Below are 17,171 nucleotides of genomic sequence, written 5' to 3' on the forward strand. Positions count from 1 at the left end.
TACTCTTTATTAATATTATAAAAATCTAATAGAAACAGAAAGAAGAAAAGGGAAATCTATGCATAGATGAGGGCAATAGTAAACAGTAAAAAATAAGACAGAGTCACCTCCAATCAGGTACTTAGGTCACCTAGCCTCACTAGCTGGGGAAGCCCTGTGGAGACAACCAGGCTGGAGTCCCGGTTGACAGGCCTGAGCTGATCATCCTCTACAGGTGACACTTCCAACTGACCATCCCCATAAGGGCCATCCATATTTATAGGGCAAATGACAAAGTTTGCAGTTAAACATTTGTTCACCTATGTGCAGTTTGGAATGGAATCATTTCTTTTTTATTTTTATTTTATTTTATTTTATTATGTTATGTTAATCACCATACATTACATCATTAGTTTTTGATGCAGTGATCCATGATTCATTGTTTGCATATAACACCCAGTGCTCCATGCAGTACGTGCCCTCCTTAATACCCATCACCAGGCCAACCCATCCCCCCCCACCCCTAGAACTCTCAGTTTCTCAGAGTCCATAGTCTCTTATGGTTCGTCTCCCCCTCCGATTTCCCCCTCTTCATTTTTCCCTTCTTACTATCTTCTTCTCCTTCTTCTTCTTCTTCTTCTTCTTCTTCTTCTTCTTCTTCTTCTTCTTCTTCTTCTTCTTAACATATAATGTATTATTTGTTTCAGAGGTACAGGTCTGTGATTCAACAGTCTTGCACAATTCACAGCGCTCACCATAGCACATACCTCCCCAATGTCTATCACCCAGCAACCCCATCCCTCCCACCCCCACCACTCCAGCTGCATTTCTATGTTATCATGTCTTTTTATCTTCAAGGAACTTGGGCTGGGTGTGTTTGCCTCCCCTTCCAGATTCCATTCTGGGGGGCCACCCTTAGCCTGGAGCTGGAGGGGATGTAAGGCAAAATTAACAGCTCATGGCACCCAGATGGGGAAATTTTGACCCGGAGGCCAGCTAATGTCAACTAACCAGGCTCCTGAGGTCATTCATGCAGCACAAGTCTCACAAACAACATTCTTTAATCTGCCTGCATACGTGCAGGTATGGGTGGTCAGTTATGTAGGACAAATCACAGAAACCTCCATCCACACAATACACTGGGGAAGGGGAAAGTCAGGCTCCTTCCCTATCATGGACAGTGAGAAGGCTGCATTCCAGGAAAGAAGGCAGGTTGGAGAGTAGAGTCTTGCAGGCACACCATGTTTCATGGGAAGAATGTCATGAAGAACTTAAGGTTGTTACCATTTTGGTTTGAGGATGGTGAAATGGTTTTCCAGAGGGTGTAGTTAAGGATGAGAATAAGAGAAGCAAGTTGGGTAGGGGAAGAAAACAATGTCAATGGGGAGAATGTTTCAGAGAGTCTAGACCCCCGGAGGGACTTCTACCTCAGATGCTGACAGCTAACCAAGATGTGCACTTAGGAGGTATCATCATTCCTACTTTAGTTTTATATTATATGCATTTATGGGACATTTCTCCATTTCTATCTTTAGGTACAACCTTGATTTTCCTGAATATTTTTCTGTCTTAAGTCAGTTGAAATCCAAAAGACCACTCACCAAATGTAATAAATCCACAAGGGAGATCAAACTTTTACATATTTTTAAAATTTAGTATGTCTACTAAATTATTGATTTATTTCTCCTCAGTAATACACCAGATGACAAATAATAAAATTATTTGTTTCTTTACAACATTCATCATTCAGGAAGAGAATGGCAAAAGCCACATGTTTTTCCCCATATAGTTTGCTCTTTGCTCTGCCACTGGTGTGGACAGTTAATATTCACTACACTAAATGTCAACAGTGTATGGGAAATGGATCGACAACATAACAGGGCAACTCTGGGGCATTGCATTCAGGAATCTTTATATAGGAAGTCCTTAACAGAGCATCCTGAATAAAAAGTGAGCAGTTGGGTTAAGGAAGATGGTGAAATGTGGCTCACGCTCCTATAATGAACTCAGCAATAATAAACAGAAAAGAGCTATAAAGCACTGTGCTTGTCTCCAGTGATAGAGTTCTGCCCTTTTTAGGTTTATCTAGGTGAGGAAACTCAGTACACCCTTTAAGTTACCATGTCAGGAAGTAAATGACTAAAAGAAAGAATAAATTGTTCCTTCATTAAGTCCTGTGGTAGTTCTGGGAAGGAAGCAGGGCAGCACGATCTGGAAAAACTGTATGAACGTAAGAACACTTTTATCACTTCTTTGGATAAGTGTTGTAGTGAAGCAAACAAGGAGGTTTATAACTTTCAAGGCCAAAAAAAAAAAAATCAAATGATGTAATGTTTGTGAAAATATAAATCGCACAGCCCCATATAAATGATTAGCATTATTTCCTTCTTATTATTAACAGTGCTCATCATAGTTAAACAAGTGTTTAGAAGCATGGTTTAGAAGCACGGGTCAGAGTCTACAGAGTTAGCATAATTACAGAGGCTAAATGATACAGTGAAACCAATTCAAAAGCTGAAAAGGAATTCTTAGGTGGCCAAAGCCTGGGATCTCAAGGATCCTTTGCTTCAAAGATAAACTCTTTTTTTAATGAAATGAATAATCCATGGCTTCCAAATCATTTTTCCTGGTTGGATTTTATTCCATTTTTACTATGTTTAGTTTGATGGGTTCGGCTTACATTGCCTAATGATGGGCAAACTGTTCAGCTTTCACATGATCACTTCTGTATTCATTACTGAAAACTGGAAAAGATACATTAGATTCCTAGCAGAAATAATAATATGTTGCTCTAGGTTGATATCTGGACAAAGATCATTACAGAAATATGGGTAAAGATATTTGAGCTTTCCTTTGCAGTTATGGTTCTTAAGACATTTGACCAAAATATCATAGGCTGATAATGGGGATGATGAATCTGTGTTTCTAATCATCTCTCAAAAGATACAGCCATGGTTTGAATATTTCTTTATTTTGCATCACAGAGCATGCAAGTACAAGTGTCAGTTGTACCATCTCCTATACTTTACCTTTTTAGGATTTCTACACTGAAAAACTAGAATTGATTTACCAAACAGATGCCATACTATCAAATATGGATAAAATTTTCATATAGCAAATACTATAGGATTTATTGAATTGCCTTATTAAAAAATAATGGAATCTCATTAAACTTCTCCGTTGCTGGAAATTACAGGGATTATTTGTGTGTGATGTTTTGGTTAGGTGGCTTAGAGGACCGAGGTTTGCTGCAATTGCATTCAGCAGAAACAGACAGTGAGTGGGAGTGAGAAGTGAAAAAAATAGGCATCAAAGCCTGAGAAGAGAAGAGAAGGAAAGAATTGGGTAGAGGGTGAAGCTGAACAGTGATGCAGACCTGATAAAATCTTAGCAAGCAGATGGGGGTCTCTGGAGTTAGTACTGACCATCAGAGTGTCCTGCACTGGGTCAGATGTAGGTGGCTCTGGGGAAATATGTCTTTGCACAAAAAACTCTTATGTTGGTGCAGAAGTTCCTGAAAGCAGGAAAGTGCCTGCTGAGTACCCTCCTCACAGCTGCAAGAGGGTCTGAGACTGAGTGACATACCTCCCTGACAATCTCAAGCCTAAGTAGACTAAACAGAAATCGAAGAATATTTGGATTGCCTCCAACTTCCTGTATCTAATGCTGTACTATGTGTGTGTTATTATTAATTTGTTTCCAGTGGATAGAGATACACTGTTGACAAGTTGACCGATGGTGAGAAATGGATATAATTTTCTATTTCTGAGATTTGGAGAACAATAGCATCAAGAATGAATTAGGAATCTAGGCTAACAGGTGGAGAGATAACTGGAAAAGGGTTCACAAGAAGAGTACCTGAAAACGATAGACATTTTGGAAACTCATCAAAGGGCAAGTCCAGAATGGAACGAGGTGAATTGCAACCTGAAAATATATCCAAAGTGATAATATAAGAATAGCTGTTTAGTATGGGGATCTAGATATAATCTTATGTACTTAACTCTTTTTAAAAAGGTATCTGAATTCATTTTTAACAGCCTTATCGAGGTATAATTGATATACAAAACTGTACACATTTAATGTATACAATTCAATGAGTTTGGACATATGTATACACCCATGAAACTATAACCACAATGAAGGTAATAGACATATCCACACCTATGCTTATTTTCTTGAGTCCCTTTGTTGTTGTTTGTGTGTATATGTTTGTTTGTGTTGGGGGTCAGGGAGCATAAGAACAGTTACCATGAGATCTCCACCATCTTAACAATTTAAGCGCACAATATGGTATTGTTGGCTATAGACCTTATGCACCAGAGCAAACATCTAAACTTATTCATCTTGCATAGCTAAAAGTATATAGCAGTTGAACAATTCTTCTTCATTTCCCCTTCCTCCAGCCTCTGGTAACCACCATCCCATTCTTTGCTTCTGTGAGTTTGTCTATTTTAGGTAACTCATAAGTGAAATCATGCAATATCTGTTCTTCTGTGACTGGCTTACATTTTTTAAAAAGTTTGCAAAACACAATCAAAAGAACAGAAGACTAAAAATGTTAAAGTAAAAAATGTATTCTTGCTATAATGACTTATTGGATGAGTGGATGGAGGCAGTGCACCCCCAAAATAAGAATTAGTGGTGAGAACTTTGTTCCCAAGACCATCCCTTCCAGAAAGATACACTTTGCACTCATAGATGGTGATAGCAAAGGCATACTTTATAGCCTGCTCTGGCTATGATGTCATAAAGGCTAACTGCTGGCCAAGAGTAAATTATGATGATTCCATGGCTTTGTAGAAGAAGGAGCTGAAATTTACTGAGCCCTTAACGACATGCCAGATACGAGGCTTGGCATTTTATGTATTATCGTCATCTCAGACTTTCTTAGGCTGCACTTTCTCCTGCTATGGAATATGGCCAAAATGACATCATAGTATGCAGTTCATTATGAGAAGAGCTTGCATCAGAGAAGGCTGTTGTTGAGATCTTGAAATGGCTTGACTGGTTACAATTATTCAGGGCCTGATTCTTCACAGGACATGGTCCTTGCAACCAAGCAGAGATGGGACTTCAGAGGTAAGAGAACTGGCCGTGTTCTTCCTACCCAGTTCACATCATCCTTCTACTAGGGCCTGACTTCACTGAAACTACAGTGTGCTTTTGGGCTCTGGAGACTTCACAGTTAAATAATTTACTCATTCAAATATGTATTGACTATATCACAGGTAAGTTTTTTTAAATCCAAAATATTCAATAGATATTGATTTTCCTTTTCCCTGAAACTAACCCGTATTCTAAAGGATCAGAGATACATAGGGAGACTTGGAAGTGATCATTTGTTGTTTCTATCTGCCCACCATCTCTTTCCCCTTCCTCTAGCAACTGAGTTTCCCTTCCCATTTTTTTTTTCTCTTTGTGGAACCCATTTTATGTGACTTACACAGGGATCAGCACTGCTGATCTTCTTGGTAGAAACAACTCACCATTCATGGGTGATGAGCAAAGGAATGACTATTAACCAGCAACTTCTCCAAGGCTTGGAAATGCAGATGGTGAAGAAATCCTAATTACAATCCTGCCTTTTGTACTAGAACAATCATAAAAGATTCCTTATGTGGAATGACCGTGTTTGAGAGATGGAGAGCACAGGAGCCATGAATCCCTTGACTGAATTATGCCTGAAGGAAAATATTCTCTTCTGATTTTTCAGCTACATGAACCAATGAAGTTCTATGTTTGACTTAATCTAGGTTGAGCTGTCTTTCTGTTTTTCCATCACTTGTAACCAAATGAACCCTGACTATTGCACAGATTTTCCTTGAAAAAGACATGGGGGAGGGCAGGAGAAAGTAATATTGTTCTAAGTAACTATATGTGCTGGGCACAAAGGTAGACACTATCATTCTATTAATTAATAAATGTTTTTTATTCATCGGGGAAGAGGAGACAAACTTCGGTTATGTGATTTGCCTCATATCTCACTATAAGTTAGAGATTCAAGCCCAAACCCAACTGTGACTCCATATCCAATATACCATGTTGCCATTATATTGTATATTCAAATATAATTATTTATATGCAAATACTATTTGAAGAATTTAAGCAATAGTGAGAGCTGTTGACATAAAAGACAACAAAACAAATTGAATTTGGAGAGAAAGTAGAGTCAGAAGGAAACTTCCAAAGCAGTCCAGAGCTGTCCAGAGTCCTGACCTCAGATATCTTTGACCATCATCCTTAAGCCATTTCCATTTTTCCAATATCATAACCTTGTTCACTCTCACCCATATAACATTTACTTCTCAGTCTTTCCCAAGAAAAGTTGTGAATTTTGTTAGGCTGACTTAGACAAAATGGTTTGGAGTCATCTAGACCTTAGTTCAATTTTTTTGTACTTGGCTAAATGAATCATGTAACTTTGAATAAGTCACATAACTTCAGACTCAATTTGTTTATTAATAATAAAAAGGGGATAAACTAGGAGCTACTGTAACTAGAATATAGCAAGAAACTTCATTTTGAAATAAAACTTGAAAAAATATTTATTGGCAGAATGACTTTTTGAAATTATATTTGTTGTGACAAAATTTTACCTATTGGTATTTTCAGACATGTATTAAAAGTTTCTAACTTCACATACAAAAACTTTGTCTTCATGGGATAAAGGTTTGGGCAGCCTATATTATGCTCTAGATGCCCACAGATTTATAGAAGGAAATATTCCAGACTTGTGGAATCAACTGATTTTGGATAGCAACTGGCAAATCTCCCTTCCTATCCTGTTTCCTACTTGGTAATTCTTTCATTTAAGGAAAAAAAATAGGAGCAAAGCAAATTGGATTATTCCTGATAATATATGTATTTTTTTCTTCTGGCAGGGATGGCAGCACATAGCAGCTGGGATAAATGGGCAAAATATTCCTTCTGATTTAAACCACAAATACAGTCGTGTAGAAGATGTAGAGATAATTTTAGTTTTCAAAATATATATTCAAGTCAGACATTAGCTTGACAATGTGATTTGCACTTTTCAAGTTTTACGTAAAGAAGCTAAATGCAAGCCCCAGTTTCTATAAACCCAAGAAAAAAAGCAGATCCTGAAAAGGCACAAAACACATGGAGTAAATATGTACTTGCTCTCCCATGTATGTCTTCTTTTTCTTTTAAATCTCCCAATTTTCATACATGATTATTATTATTGCTATTATTATTTTAGCAATTTATGCTCTTCAAGCAGTTGCTCTTTGGTTCTAAACACAATTGCTATTGTTAAGATATTTTTATTATGCTGGGTTATTAACAATGTGTCCTTTCCCTAAGGCTTTACAATGGAATAAAAATGGTAAAACAGAAGCCATCAAAGTTACCTTGTTAACCTCACTGATAGCTTTTCAGGATCATTATGTATTGTACTTAATGTGTATATGTGTGCACTTAGGCTATGGGGAAAAAAAATCACATACTCTTGCGATTACACCCATTAATGGTCTCCACAAACTATGGTATAAAATAATTTGTTTCTGTTTTATAACTTACTTGATCTAGATTTTTTTTTTTTTTTTAAGAAAAGAGAAATGAAGAGTGATTGGAAGCATCTGGGCCTTGGGGTTGAGGAGTGCTAAGGTTTGAGCCCAGGCTCTCTGACTTATTTTGTGGTTGATTTCAAGCAACTGACTTAAAATCTGTAAGCCTCAGTTTCCAAATATGTACTGAGAAGATACTAAAGGTTAAATTAAGTAGTAAAAGAACTGTGGCAGAAACTACTGGTTGACTAATCCAATGCTATTCCGAATCTTCTCTTCTGACAACCTTTCACCTTTGGACATGGAAATCTCCCAGGAAGGGCTTCCCTTCTCAACTAAAACACCTAAGGTTTTGGTTGTACCTCTTTCTTCCCATTTGGGAAGAAGATATGATGCCTCGAGGTAGAGCAGCCATTTTGGAACTATGAGTATAAAACCCCACAAGGCACAGAAGGAAACTAGAAGGTTCCTGGTTCCTACATGATATTCTTGAGCAGCTGGAGCCAAACTAGAGTCATTTTCTCAGTACTTCTTATTATGTGAAATCAGTCCCTTACCTAAGAAAGCCACTGTTTCTGGAATTTTCTGCTACTCAAAGTTGCAGCATTCCTGCATGAGAGAAGAGCGAACATAGTACCCAAGCATATAAGGAAGTTCAAATAATGTTAATCATCATGTCCCCTCCACTGGTAGCAATGGCCATGTATAATAGATGAGGCATAGTCTCAATGTACACTTTTTAAAAATAAATAATAGGTTAAAAATTTCAAGCATCACTTTTCACTATCTTGTGAGTGGTTTCACCATTCACCTGGTTTACATTTCAGAGTCTTAAAAAAAGTCCTGACTTTCTTTCCCCTATACAATCTTACCCAATCCAGGTCTCCAAGATTTTACCTCTAAATATCTATCTCATCAGTGATTTCTTTCTATCTCCCTGCCCTCACCTTAGTCCATTATCATTCATCAGGGCTGTCACATTCTCACATTCTTACGGATGAACTTCTGCACATGCTGCGCCTTCCACCTAGAATGTTCTCTCCTCCAACTCCTTATCTTTTAAATCTTAGCTAAATCAGCACATAATCAGAAGACATTTCCTTAACTTCCTTGAAAATCCTTTCCATTTTTATCTCATTATACCTCTCTTTTTAGCAAATATTAAACATTTTACATTTATATGTGAGCCTTAATGTTTATCTCCCCACCTATCTGTAAGTACCAGGAAAAGATAGCCTGATGTTTTATCTTTCATCATTTTATGCCCAAGTCAAGCCCAGCACTGAGGACATAAGTGCTCAATACTTACTCATAATTTATAACTAATATTTAATGTACATGGACTGTGTATAAAGCAATCCTATTTTACAGATAAAATAATCCCATTTAACAAATAAGCCAAGACACAGAGAAGTTAAGGAATTTGTCTGAGGTCACACAGGTAGTAAACCAGGATTTGAGTCAGGCAGTATGTCTTTGGAACCTGTGCTATTAACCACTACCCACAGCTGAATAAAAGGATGAGGCTTGCCACCAACTGCACAATGATAATCACTTTGGTTCCACAGCTTCAATGGTCAACGAGAAATAAATAGAAGCTTCTTTGTACAAGCTATTCTACTGGGGTTCAGTGGTTAAGATGGAGTCTAAAGGCACCCAATCTATATTTTAAAGGCTCTGTATAGTTAAACACTGATTAGTCTGTGAATATAAAACAAATTTCTCTTACATGTTTTCCTTAAAAGCAAAATACCAATGCATTATATAACTATTGGCTTTCCTCCTCAATTTCCTTGACCCACCTATTACCTCATACAAGAAAGTACTAGATTTCTTCTTTATCGTGCCACACTGTGTAACGCTATATTGTTTTTTTTAATTCCAAAACCAAAATTATTTTGAAAGAGTGAAGAAAACACCATCTGTAACAATTGAAGTCATAATAACATTTTTTTTCTATTCTGAAAGCACATGAATGTTATATAAAGAAGGGGAAAATGATTAGTCCCAGCCTGAGCCTGACTGTGCCAAATAAATATGCTAATTTTGTTGGCTTGGTTAGAAAACCCTGAAATCATAAATTTATGCAGGGATTTGCAAACGACAGAGTATTTATGTACATCCATATCTTTATACTTCAACCACGAGAGCATTTAAAATGGGATTGGATTCTAGGGAGGGGAAAAAAAAACAAGAATGAAGAAAATCAGTAAAATGATGGAGAGAGACTTAGAGGCAAAAATTGGGTCTGTATCTGATTCAAAATTACCTGAATTTTTAGATGAGTCTACGCTGAAAAATAATTAATGTTATAGTAATAACTGAACATGTCCAGCATGTTATGATTTTCAAAGCACTGTCACATTATTAATCTCACATAATTCTTACAACATTCCTGAAAGTTTGATCATATGGCTATTCTCATTTTATAAACTAGAAAGTTGAAGCTCAGAGGTGGTAAGAAAAAGAGGCGGTAGTGGTCTGTAATGAGGACTTTACAGAGAGGGCTTTCAGCATGCAGCGCAACCTTGCCCCAGGGGTATGAGGGTATGCATCCTTTTCACCCTAAATTAAGTAAGAGAGAATGCATCAAGAGCACTGCTCAGAGAGTTTCACACTGAGTTTGGGGGATGCAGGCAGTGGTGTTTCTACTCCAGATGGGAGAAGGCGGGAGGCTGGTTGGTGATGGCTGAACAAAGAGAAGGTTGCATTGGGAATGAAATGAGTTGTACATCTACTGTAAGCGGACTAAATGTGTGATTCCTTGCCACCAGATACGGACCTTTAGAATAGAGCTTGCCTACTGTTATCCTACATTGAAGCTCTACCAAGAAGATGATCTGGAAAAGCATGACTCCAACAAGAGTGGGTTGCTGGAAGCCCTAGATGATACAGGAGAAGTTGAAAGTAGGCAGCTGGAGGAGGCATTGCCTTCATTAAAGGAACGAATATCAGAAACCAAAGTGTTGCATTGTTAGTGTGGAGAGGGAAGGAGCAGCAAGTAATGAGGAAAAGAGCCAACAATGTCTCCCCTACTAAAATCCTTTTTCCACCATCAAACAATTTTTCTTCAGTTTTATCCTTGACCAAAGCAACGTAATCTATAACTGACTCCTGGTTGATGCCAATAGTCGACTACAGTCACTGTATTGTCCAAACCATCTTGGAACTATCAGTGGAAATATCAGTTTTGCTCACTAGCAATAATGAACATCTTTTAATGAGAAAGACAGGAGAATCTAATGAAAAAGGGTTTCAAATTCTGACCTTTCCATTAATTGTTCATATAACTGAAGGCAATTAACTTTGCTTTATGGATTTAAATTGAGTGAAATGTTCTCTAAAATCTCTTCCCACTCTAATTATAGGATTTGGTGAGAAAACCTTAGGAAATCAGACTCTACATTCAAAATTTATGATAATTTCCCCCAACTACTGCCTGATATCCTTGTGCTGCTTTTAGTCTGAAAATTGGGTGGGGGAGGATTTACTAAGTTATCATGTAAACAAGGATTTTTAAAATAATCAACTGAATTAAAATATTTTAGAAATACCAATATAGGTATGAAATTCTTATTTCTATGTCAGTTGAATATGCTATTGGGCAAATCCTAGTGGCAGTGACATATTAAAGAAAAAAGCCAATTTTCTTCCTCTGAGATTCTATAATGTAACCTTTGTATCAATTCTGATTAGTCTCTCTCTTAAAGACCAAGTAGAGTTTCAAGGTCTTTTTTTTTCCCCAAATTTCTCCTTATAGTATTGTAATATATTTGATTTTCTTAAAATTGAATTGGAAATGATATATCAAGGTAAAGCAATTTTCAAGCCGCTGAAAAGTAAGGAAAGTATTTCTTCTTATTTGATGGGAAATATCAGGAAGGAGAAAGCCATAGGTACTAAAACAATGTGTTTTGTTGCAAATGGAAACTTGCAACATCCTTGGGGAAAGAAGTACTGACATGTTTCCTTCTCTGTGTGAAAACTAATGCGCAGCGAGTTTGACTTTCTCAAGATTAAACAATAACTTTAAGTCAAAGCATGGGCTGGATCTCAGATCTTGGTTCCTCCATCATATTTCAGTTTCTTTGCTGTCTGCTCCTTTGATAGATACCAGCACATCTTGTTTTCAGCTAAATTTCTTGCTTCTAGAAAGCACAGCAAGAAGCACTCTGTCAATAGCACCAGGTTTCCTTGAAATCGATTGAGGCTCTGGGCTTCCAGCTAAAACACAGCTCTTGTGTCAAACCACATGAAATAAGCACTTTTCTTGAATAAATGTGAACTCTGCCTTTTGTAGCAGCCAAGGACTATTCAAGATACCAAATGAAAACAGCAAATTCTCTCGGGAGGGAGAAAGGAAGTTGGCATTGTCTTCAAAAGTAAAATTGGGCTATTTCACTGAATAGAACATCAGACAGAAGAAGCCAATTTGGTCTGCATTAAGCAACATCATTATTTGGGTCACTGTCTTCTAACATTTTTAACTTTTTGCGTTTGAGGTGTATGTCTGCTGTGGGGGTGGAAAGAGGATGGAATAAAGTAAATGACTACTCCCTTTAGCTGGCACCTACCTGACCATGCTCCTGACTGTTTTTCTCCCCTCCTCTTCGCCAATTTGGTGACTTCATTCCTTCCCTCTCTCCTTTCTCCCTCCTCTTCCTCCCTCTCATTCTCCCTCTCCCTCTCTTCCTCCCTCCCTTCCTTTCTTTCCAAAGGTAATCCTGTTTCCCTGATTAGCGTGGCAAACTTCTTGGGAATGCCCTGATTACTATTTCTACTTTTCCCCCTCTCACCTCATTCTCTTCCCCTAATGCCAATTCTCTCCCCTCCCCAAAGACTTGACTGATCTTTTCACTTCTTCCCTGCTACGGGAGCTAGAGTCTTTTAGCCAGCTGGAAATACAGTCAAAGAACAGTGCTGGTGATGCTCTGTTGCCAAGTACTCAGAGTAGAAAATGAGCTGATGTGGACAACAGGTGTAGTTCATTAACAAGAAGCTTTCCTGGCTCCAAAGCCCGGGGCACCCTGCAGGGAGAGGTGATTGTGAAATCTTTAAATCTGAGAACCTTAGAATTGGAGGAATCTTGTAGATCAACTTGTTAAAAACTGTCGCGTTTAAGAGATGACAACACCGAGGCCTAAAGAAGTTGAATGCCAGGTGAAGGCAGAGCCATGAATGAATCGAGGTCCCTGACTCCCAGGCCTGTGCTCTTTGCACATCAAACTGCCTTGTTTACTGATACCTTAAAGGTGCAAGAAGGGGAATGAAGCATGGATAGACTATAGGATTTGGTGCATTCATCTGTGGACCTGTCATTCATTGCAATTTATTGCCAAGAGTAACTTTCAGATACTCTTTTTTACTAAAATACCCCAAGTACAATCCCATTCATAGGGCAATTTCACCTCCAAGAAATATCTTGTGATTTTCATTTTGTTCTGATTTACATCCTTGCCCACCAGAAAACAGCATTTGTTTCATTTTCCTAAGAAACTGTGCCTTATGGCAGCCTCGCTGATGATCTCAAGATTCCAACCATATTACATACCTATTTCTATGGCTCCCATTTTTGCCTCTTAATCTTCTTAGCCAACTGTGTTTTTTAATGATATGAAAAGGTATTTCAACTTATGGCTAAATTTTAACTTTCGAAACTCTGTTTATATTTGATTTGAGGCTTCCCTGCCCCTTTGAGGGACTCCGGGAGGCAGAAATGAATGCTCCAAAGAACGTTGCATTGTGCAACTCCACTGTGAGATCTGGCAGTGCATCCCACAGCCTGCCCCCAGAACAACCCCTCAGGAATGTGGATAGGCAGAACCAGGACAGATGGAGCAGATGATGGAATTATTAGTTAAGATTAAAGGCATTTTTGTAGCATAGAAAAATTGGAAAATGTTGAGACACAGAACATATACACAGATCATTTTTTCCAAACACGAGACCAGATCACATGGTCTGACAACACCCATAGTCTAACAAAAGAAGAAGTATTTGAAATTAGGACATTCCCAGAGAATCTTGTTTGAGAGGCCACTGGACACGTAGAGAAAATGGAAACCAATCTGGCAAGCAGTGAATTGTGTGTGCATTATGTAGTACTGCCCAAAAAGTCAATGTGCACACAAACCACTGGGGGTGGTGTTAAAATGTAGGTTTGGGTTTTGTAGGTCTGGGGTGGTATCTGAGATTGTGCCTATCTAACAAGTCTCTCTGGTGATTGTGCTGGTGCTGGTCTAATGACCATTGGAACCAAGTTCCTAGCGGCCCTGTCTTACTTGTCTTTGTATGCCCAACATCTAGTAGGGTTACAACAAACATAAAGATTTGATAAATTAAGTTCCACACACTTTACATATACACTAAATTATTTAATCTTTTCAATAGTATTATAGCATAGGTGCTGTTATCCTATGTTACCAATGGATAAACATGAGCTCAAACATTTAGTAATCTAGATCTGTATGAGTAGTTTTAAAAATAACTTGGCATTATTGGCATTCGGTATTCAAAATTTGTCAATGCAAGGGGCATCTTTCTTTCCAACCTAATTTCCTAATCTGCCCAGATAACATGGGGAAGGTGTTATACTTAAGAACATGGACTCAAGGGGTGCCTGGGTGGCTCAGTCAGTTAAGTGTCTGCCTTCAGCTCAGGTCATAATCCTGGGGTCCTGGGATGGAGCCCCGCATCGGGCTCCCTGCTCAGTGGGGAGTCTGCCTCTCCCTCTGCCTCCCCCTGCTTGTGCTTATTCTCTCTCTCTCTCTCAAATAAATAAATAAAATCTTTAAAAAAAAAGAGAACATGGACTCAAGCTGGTCAGGCTAGTCTGGACCCCAATTTCAATCCTTACTAGCTGTGCAGCTTGAGTAAGTTCATTATCCACAAGACTCAGTATAGTCTGTGAAATGGGAATCATAACAGTTCTCACCTCATAGGAGTATTATGAAAATTAAATTACTTACTATTTGTAAAGCAGTTAAAACAGTTTCTGCCATACATTATATGACAAAGCATGGATAACATGGTGGACTCCATAAGAAGCCAACAACCTATTGCCTAGAAACTGACATACACCATGTTTTAAAGATACTTCTCAGAGATGTGTCCTGAAGTTCTTGTGGCTTATACTTAACTGGAGTAATTTGTTTCATAAGAAAATTGCACCCCTCTATCCCAGTACCCCAAATCAAAATGACTATATCACCATTTGAAAAATAAACTAGCTTTCATCCACTGGGTATTTATAAATGCACTCCGAACACGATTAGAGAGGTATTATCAAAAGTGTGTTTAAAATGCTCGTAGAAATTCTTTTTGAGAACACAGCACATACTTGCTTCAGAATCGAATACTTTTTTTTCACTTTGTTTTTAGAACAAGTGGGACTTACTGAGTTCTCTAAGTCTTTTGTCTCTGGCAAGAGGCACATTGTATATTTCCACCCACTGGCTTTTAATGACACACAGAGAACAATGATTCACCCCAGTCAACATTTTAATATTATTGAAATATCTCCTTTAGTCCCCAGCACAATTTTCAAAACATGTTTGTCGATGAGAACAAAGGGCATCAAACTGTCTTTGCTAAATCATTTTCTGTTTCTCTTCCTCTGCCCAAATTTCCTCTGATCTATAGCTTGCCAGCCAGCAAGAAGACATATGGCATTCCTAGTTAATTAATCAAACTCAATCTATTGTCATTTAGTAATATCCACCACTGGTTAGACTGGCCATATTTGAGCCTAATTAGTTGGTCTTCCCTGGCTTCAATTGTACTTCCTCTATGTGTGAAAGGTGACATTAAATAAATCTCACCCCAAGATTTTCACTTAATCTAATGAATCTTGGTCTCATTTGGAAATAATTCATGTCATTTTCAAGGCACTGTGAGTATATATGATAAGGAGCAGGATGATTCAGAATGGCGCTGACCAGTGGGCCCTGCCTCTTTGATGTCCAGCCTTTGAAACTGGAAGCAAGTCAGAAAGAGGGTTTCAAAAGGAGTACAGCAAACTCAGTTTTCTTAATTTAGCCACTCAGCACCAGAGGAAATAGTCTTTCTGCCTCCTGCCCTGAGCAGCTTATGCCCCAGGCTTAAGGGTTTTTAAATATTTTAACACTTCTCTTTTTGTCTTCCAGTCCTGCAGATTGTTAATAGAAGGCTCAAGTTAACAATTAATTAGCACAATCACACAGGATTGAAGGGGATTTGGACTAGTCTGAAAGGAAAGCAGCTGGAAGCAAGAAAAACATGTGAAAACTAGACTGTGGTGTGGCCACTGCATTTCTCTTCCGTGGGCCTTTGATTCTATCTTTGTGACAGAGCCTTGGCAAGCCAAGGAAAGGTTTGCTCGCTTGCTTGCTCTCTTTTTTTTCCTCTCCTTCCTTCTTGGTAAGATAATTTTTTTTTCTTAATTGGTGAGTGTTTTAGGTCAGCAAAAGAACCAAACTAGAAGGTTAACAGAAGTGAATTTTCTATCAATATATTTTGTAATCCCAAGCAAGTCCCTTTTTTTTTTCTCCAAGCAAGTCCCTTTTTGTGGCCAAGGATTTTAATCTGAAAATGAAGGAGTGGAATTAGTCTTTGAGGTCAGTTCTGAAAGATATTATTCAAAGCAAGTTGAGCACAAGGACAGATGTGATATATTAATACTCTATGGGGGCCATATTAAATAGGCCATGACAATCTACCAAAGGAAAAAGTAGGCTTTGTTGCCCTTCTTATATGTTGCCATAGACAGAAATAATCAGGAATATAACGAAGTTGATTAAAGTCTTAGACATATGCCCCAACAGGGTTTGGGAATTTGGCCTACGATTAGTATGGCTTTGTTTCACTAGATCAAGAGTTAATATTGGCTGTATGGACTATCAATCATTCAGGTAGGCATTCATTCACTAAAATTCATCAGCCTTATTATATGCTGGACTCTCTGACCTGTGCCAGGTGAATTAATCATTGTTGCTAATGCATTTGGTAGTACCTCTCAGTGAAATCTGGATTAGGGTTGTGCTGGCAACTTTCCTGACTCCTCTCTTTCTTTGGGTCTGTATAACTCTCTACATTGTGAGAATAGCACATCCTAGAATGTATGACAACATTTTGTGCCCAAAACTTTTAGAATTGGAGAGACTTAGAACAAAGAAGAGTTGTTTTTCCATCTTCTTATCTCCCAATACTCTAGAAAAGGCCTAAGGTATTCATTAAATTAATAAATATTTATTAATACAATGTGTCAGTTTCTGTATTGTGTATTATTTGATTAATTTTTATTTTTCATTTGTTAAACTACATTGAGGTATAATTTACATATAATAAATTGTACATACTTTAAGTACAAGTTATGATGAGATCTGAGATACATATACACATATAGCCCCCAACTTGGACAATATATAGGCCATTTATTCAACCCATAAAGTCCCCTCATGACTCTATAATTAATTACTACATTTTCACCCCCTTCCACTTCTCTTAAACCCACTAATATAATTTCTATCACTATTGATGATTTCCTATCCTAATGATCCATTATAATGAAATTATAAAACTTGTACTATTTGGTTTTGTTTCTTTAGCTCAATATACTGTCTGTGAAATCAAGCTGTTTCATATATCAGCAATTTTTTAATTTTTATTGCTAAGAAGTATTCCACT

General features: G+C 37.8%; 1 long non-coding RNA gene across 1 annotated transcript in view; it reads left to right on the forward strand.

The window, feature by feature from the left end:
- The first annotated feature begins 4,812 nt into the window (after positions 1 to 4,812).
- The window catches only part of LOC113920613, a 40,791-nt gene continuing 28,432 nt past the window's right edge, over positions 4,813 to 17,171 (forward strand). The window contains exon 1 of the long non-coding RNA XR_003519325.1: positions 4,813 to 5,061. This is a non-coding gene — a long non-coding RNA (uncharacterized LOC113920613). The remainder of the gene's footprint in view (positions 5,062 to 17,171) is intronic.

The sequence above is a fragment of the Zalophus californianus genome, chromosome 3, assembly GCF_009762305.2.
Source record: "Zalophus californianus isolate mZalCal1 chromosome 3, mZalCal1.pri.v2, whole genome shotgun sequence".
NCBI lineage: Eukaryota > Metazoa > Chordata > Mammalia > Carnivora > Otariidae > Zalophus > Zalophus californianus.